The sequence below is a fragment of the Sceloporus occidentalis genome, unplaced genomic scaffold (genome assembly GCF_023333645.1).
Source record: "Sceloporus occidentalis isolate IW3139 unplaced genomic scaffold, rSceOcc1.0.p SCAF_5, whole genome shotgun sequence".
In the NCBI taxonomy this organism is placed as follows: domain Eukaryota; kingdom Metazoa; phylum Chordata; class Lepidosauria; order Squamata; family Phrynosomatidae; genus Sceloporus; species Sceloporus occidentalis.
Window position 1 is genome coordinate 28755609 of NW_028316985.1, and position 6611 is coordinate 28762219.

Consider the following 6611-nt stretch of genomic DNA (forward strand, 5'->3'; position numbering starts at 1 on the left):
CAGTTAAAGTGGTCTCAAACTGGATTATTTCTGTTGGGCCTCAAACCGGATGATGGATTATGGATTATGTTTATTTTAAGCTGTTGCTTGTACTGTATATTTTTCATTGAATACTACTGTGTGTTAATTTTGTATTGTATTCCATTTTCTAGAAGGTACACCACTGTCAGGCCCATTCTATTCTATTCTATTCTATTCTATTCTACTCTATTCTATTCTATGTACAGTGCTGTGTAAACTTACAGCACTTTATAAATAAAGTTTAATAATAATAATAATAATAATAATAATAATAATGCATGCAGTGCATTTTGAACCAAAGAAAAAAGCACTAAGGCAGAACTGCTGCTAAACATAAGAAAAACAAAAATAGTTAAATAAATAAATAAATAAATAAATAAATAAATAATTGTTGAATGATATTGTGTGTTAATTTTGTATTGTACTCTATTTTCTAGAATGTACACCACTGTCAGGTCCATTCTATTCTATTCTATGTACAGCTCTGGGTAAACTTACAGTGCTTTATTAATAAAGTTTATAAATAAAGTTTAATAATAATTATTAAACAACAACAACAACAATAATAATATATGCAGTTCGTTTATGGACCAAAGAAAAAAGTGCTAAGGAAGAACTGCTGCTAAGCATAAGGAAAGCAAAAAGAGAGAGAATGGTTTACATAAATGCAACAACAAACTATGTTCCTAGAATCCCATAGCATTGAGCCATGGCAATGAAAGTGGACTATTTCTGCAGTGTGGATACATTCCCAGGGAGGAAACCCAGCATAACCCAAGAAGGCAGGGCAATCTCTTTCTGGCCCTTCCGTAAACACAAGCAGAGTGCCCTCCCTTGGCCCTGGAAGGCAGCATTTGCACAAAGAAGGAGGAAGCCAAGCCTGGGCCAGAGGGGAGCCCACTTTCTTTGAACCCCGGATCGATTCAAAGTAGCCAGAGGTTGGGTCCCATTGTTGCCTTTCCGACCAAGGCGCTACTTTGGCTTCCCTGCCTGGCTGAGCCTCTGTCTTGCACAGCTTGGAATTAGATCCCCCCCCGGAGAGAAATGGAAGCGTCCAGGCAGCTGCTGATAGAGAACCAAAGACCAGTGTATAAATAAATGGGGGGAGGAAGAGTTAAAGCCCAGCCAGAACAGCTGAGCAGCAGCAGCAACAACAGAAGCAGAAGCAGCAAGAGAGCTTGCTTGGTGCAAAGGAGGCAAGCAATAGGAGACCCTCCGCTTTCCTAGTAGAGCCTGTTTGGGGTGAGTGGAACCACCTGGGGAAGGAAAGTGTTGGGCTTTTCTTTGCATCTGTTTAACCTCTCCCCCCCCCCCCCCCGCCATCAGGAGTTAACCTAATTCTAATCCGGTTCCACTCCGAATTCCCCCATTTCTAGTTCGATGGAGCCCTGGCTTGGAAAGCGAGAAGCAGGGGGAGATTTTAAGGTGACCCCCTTCCCCTCTTTTAGGAGCTGATCTAGTCATAAACCGGTTCCACTCCGAATTCTCACTGCCTGTCCCCATTTCCAGTTCGATGGAATGAGAGAAGGAGAGGGAGACTTTAAAGGTGACCCTTTTCTCCTCTATTAGGAGTTGATCTAGTTGGAAACCGGTTCCCCTATATTAAGAGTTGAACTAATCATAAACCGGTTCCACTCCGAATTCCCACTGTCTCCCCCCATTTTTGGAGGCCTGGCTTGGAAAGAGTGAAGGGAGAGAGAATTTAAGGTGACCCCCTTTCCATCGATTAGGAGCTAATCTCGTTGTAATCCGGTTCCACTTCGAATTCCCACCGCCTTCCCCCGTGGAAACCTGGCTTGCAAAGAGTGAAGGAGGGAGAGATAGCTCAAGGTCACCCCCCCTCCATCCCCTATATTTTATTTTATTTAGGCTGCATCCAGACTGGAGAGATAATCCGATTTGGCACCGTTTTAACTTGTCTGGTTCTAAGCTATGGAATTCTGGGAGTTGCAGTTTATTGTGGGGCCCTTTGGGGTCATGGGGTGTTTGATGTATTTAATTCTCAGCCAAGGGAAGAGGGCTCTTTTGTGTAGCAAAGCGATCTTTGCACAGATGTCAGCCGGAGGAGCAGCGAAGGGGGGCGAAAGTGTGTGTTTCTGTGTTTTGCAAGCCCTTGCCTTGGAAACGCTGGGTTTGTTTGGCTCCGCAAGTGCCCAAGCGCTGCCAAAAATACACCTCAAAGGGGAGGAGAGAGAGCCCTTGAACCAGAGGGAGGAAGAGGAGGAGCCTTTGCAAGGAAAAAATCAGGCTGGCTTGGTTGGGGGAAAAAGCTGTCTGCTGGAAACAGGGCTCCAAAACACACTGCAGAAATAATTCAGTTTGAGACCACTTGAGCTGCCTTGGCTCAGTGCTGTGGCATTCTGGGAATTGTAGTTTGTTGTGGCACCAGAGCTCTCTGACAGAGAAGGCCAAGTTGCTTGTCAAAATGCAGATCCAAAACACGCTGCAGAAATAATCTAGTTCGACCCTGCTTGAACTGCCTTGGCCCAATGCTATGGAATTCTGTGAATTGTAGTTTGTTGTGACACCAAAGTTCTCCAACAGAGAAGGCCACGTAGCTCGCCAGACTACAAATCCCAGAATTCCACAGCATTGAGCCGTGGCAGCTCAAGCAGTGTCAAACTGGATTACTTATGCAGTGCAGATGCAGACAGCCTGAGTGAACAGGGAATCCGGGTTTATGAAGGGAAAGGCCAGGGTGACCAGATGTCCTAACCACCCAAAAGTAGGACATTTGAAATACATGTAGGACATTACCAAATAAAAGATCTAAGCAGGTCCAGGAAAAGGAGGACATCTGGTCACCCTGGGAAAGGCTGATAACTATTCAGCACACTGATCCCACATGGCCACATACCCCCCCCACACACACACACACAAATTCACGCTTGGATCTAGTGTCATCTGATTCACTCCAGTGCTTAAAGAGCCAAGAGGAATGTAAAACCAGGGCTGCTGCCACACTGCAGAATGAATGCAGTTTGATATCACTTGAAGTGCCGTGGCTCAATGTTATGGTATCTTGGGATTTGTAGCTTGTTGTAGCACCAGAGCACTCTGACAGAGAAGTCCATATATCACACACAGCTACAAATTCCAACATTCCATATGGAGCCGTGGCAGTTAAAGTGGTGTCAAACTGCATTTATTCTGCAGTGCAGAGGCAGAAGACAGAGACGCTGGATTGACAGGAGGAGCAAAGATTCAAGGGCACTGGGTGCAAGGAGGGGGGCAAGTGCATCCTCAGGGAAGTAACCCCAATCCCTCTCTCCCCATGATGCAAGCCTCTTACCACTTGCCCCTAAATGCCCTTTGCCATTTTATGCGCTCCACTGTCCCATATTTGTTTATTTATTTACTCCTATACCTCCTATAAATACCCTAAAGGCACCAGATACCCACAGATCTTGGAAGCTAAGCATTGTCAGCCCAGGTTAGGACTTGGGTAGGAGTCCACCAAAAATAGCAGGTGCCATAAGTGATATTTCAGAGAAAGGAACTGGAAAAACCACCTCTGAGCCTTCCTTGCCTAAGAAAGCCCTGTGAAATCCATTGACTCTCTGTAAGTCAACAGGCAACCTGAAAGCACACATATATACTCACCACCATGACTAACTGAAGTCAAGATACCTCTTTGTTTAGGGAAAACCATTTTTTTCCTGATTTTGGTTGGGAGTGGTGATGTTATTTGCATTTATGGTGTCCAATATAGCATTTCCAGATCTTTGGGCCTTGGCCCCATTTCTCCAGTTCTCAGGGCCAAGGGGAAGGAATCTCAGGTTGAGAGCACTGTCTAGAACAGTGTGTATGTGTGCGTATTTGTTGTTGTTTTGTTGTTGTTGTGTGCCTTCAAGTCATTTCCAACAACAACATGGAGTATGCTGGCAGAGGGCATGGCTGGCTGGAACCTTGAAGAGATTGATTGATTGGATTTATATATCACTTTTCTCTCAAAGTATGATTCCTTTTGATATATTCCATATTCCAAAATCTTGTTGAAAGTCCCACACAGGATTGCCAACTTATGGCACTGGTCTCCCCCATAGATCCAAAATTGCTAGTGTTCTTATGTAAATGTCCTCATCATTGTCCTCATCTATAACCCACCCTTTTGCAAAAAAATCAAAGCACCCTGTGTGTGTGTGTGTGTGTGTTTGCATGCATTATTATTCTTTATATAGCGCTGTAGATTTGCACAGCGCTGTACATAAAACAATAAATATATAAGAGTAAACTTGCCTATGGCATTCTAAGAGATGATAGGATAATACATATAAAATACATATCAATACAGGAAATGGTACGATAAACAGGTATGTGTGCACCTTCATGTTGCTGGTCAAATTATGGCAACTTAATGAATTTCATAGTGTTTTCTTAGGCAAGGAATACTCAGTTTGCTGGTTCCTTCCACGGAAACATAGCCCACAGTCCCTGGTATTCATTGGAAGTCTCTCATCCCAGTACTAACCAGGGCTGACCCAGCATAGCTTCATGATCAAACAGGGTCTGATACCTTTAGGGTATTTTTGCTCTTTCCACGCACCATACAAATCACAATTTTTCCTTGAATTTCGAATGGAATATAATGGGTGTGTAAATATTCTTAGTTTTTTCCAGCTAAGGTAACAGCTTGCTCATAAACAGACTTAAAAGCAATTTTAAAAGGTCAACAACAACCGGTGGGTCAAAGAAGTCCTACCATGTGTCCGCCAGTGACAGAATAATAAATTGTCTCTTTTGCAGGTTTTATGATTAGTTCAGCAAACTGAATTACAGAATGAATTGGTAGTGACTCCAAACCAGGGGTGTGCAACTGTGACACACATGGGGGAGCAGTTTTCCACTCCTGGAACCCTTCGGAGCCTCACAGACAATAACAAAACTAAAATTGACATGAGGTCTACTTCCAGTTTTCAAAGGGGAGGGTCATTTCTTGATCTGTCCAAGGAAGGCTGGGAGCTTACATAAAAGATTTTGTTTAGCCACAAAAGAAAAGGCAGTCTCTAGAGGGCCAAGAGCCACAAAAACAGCCTGAGGGCTGCATCTGATCTAAACTAAGGCAACCATTGTGATCATATCAAATTATAAGAATACTTACTAGGTCACAGGGCTACTTGAAAAGATGGGAGAGAAGGAAAGGGGCAGGTCTGGTATTCTGGCAAAACACATTTGTGTTAATGGATTGAAAGATAAGGTTGAAGAGTCTTGAAAATGGGAGCAGGGTGAGAAGTAATGAACATCATTCAATTTAACAATGAATTTATCTGGTTAGTGCCAAGAGAAACAGGGCCAAAGTTGGAACGTTGAGCAATGTGAACTTGAGGGAGATCCGGAAGCTTGCAGCAGAATAAAACAATCTTTAACACTAAAGGAACAAAAGGCGGAGAGGGGAGCTCTCCCAAACCTTCCCAGTTAGGACTGAGTATATTCAATAGCCATGGGATGTTGAGTGTAATGTGGAAAAGCAACACTGAGAATGGAGTGAATGACCCACTTTGGAGCTCTGTGCTGGAGCATGAATGGTAATACTTTGTTGCAGGTCCTATTCATTCCTCTGGATTGATTACAGCCAACACATGCTTGCTCAGAAGTAGGTTATTTTGTCGCCAGTCAGATTTAATCCTGCACTGATTTTAAGCAACATGCTCAGCATTCCAAGCAAAAATCCTTCAACAAACATATACAGTTTTTTTTTCTTCAGGGAAACAATTCCTGTGTTTCCGGATACCCGCATTCTAGCACTCTGACTCTTTCAGTCTATCTCCAACTTCTTAATAAGGGCATCCATTTTATATAAATAATCTTTTCTCCTTCTCTCCCCACTAAGGGGTTCATAGCAACTTTGGGTGTTGCTATGTAGATATAGAAATGTAGATATAGAAAACAATATGGTGGAGGAAGGTTAAGCAAACCTAAACCAGAAGTGGAAATCATGCAGCCCTCCAACTGGTATTGTAGTACAACTCTTAGCATTCCCCACCACTGCCTAGACTGGCTGGAGCATCTGGCATTTGCAGTTCAAGAAAAGCTGGAGGGACACATCATGATTCTCATCCATCATCCAGGAGAATTCAAGTTTAGTGAACTAATTGGCCTTGACAGAATAAGTCAATAGATTAAAATGTCCTTGCAGTGCATATAAGCCTTGCAAAATTATACAGTATAATCCACATTATTATTGGTTAATGCAGCCCATCGGCAGGCAGTGGTCCTTGGCTTGATTTCAAAAGCCATCTGTGAGAGATGTCTGTCATTCAAGTCTATAGTTAGACTAAAAGCAACCAGGTTGCACAAACTGAGATACAAGAAATAAAAGGAAAGACTGAAGACTGGAGACAAAGGGAGGTCTAGGACACAGAGCATCTACCATGAAGTATGAGGTATGATCTGGACCAAAAGTATTGTGGAAAGTCAAGAGGATTGGGGAAAGGTGTGGTGGGTCATCAGCCAAGTAATCCTTCCAGAGGAAATGGGGAGGCAAATGGATTGGGAACTTGATTCCAAGGGCAACAACAATGTTGCTCAAGAAAAAGCCCACAGTCGACTAGAAAGTATTAATGGCTAGGCACATTCAGAAGGAACTGATG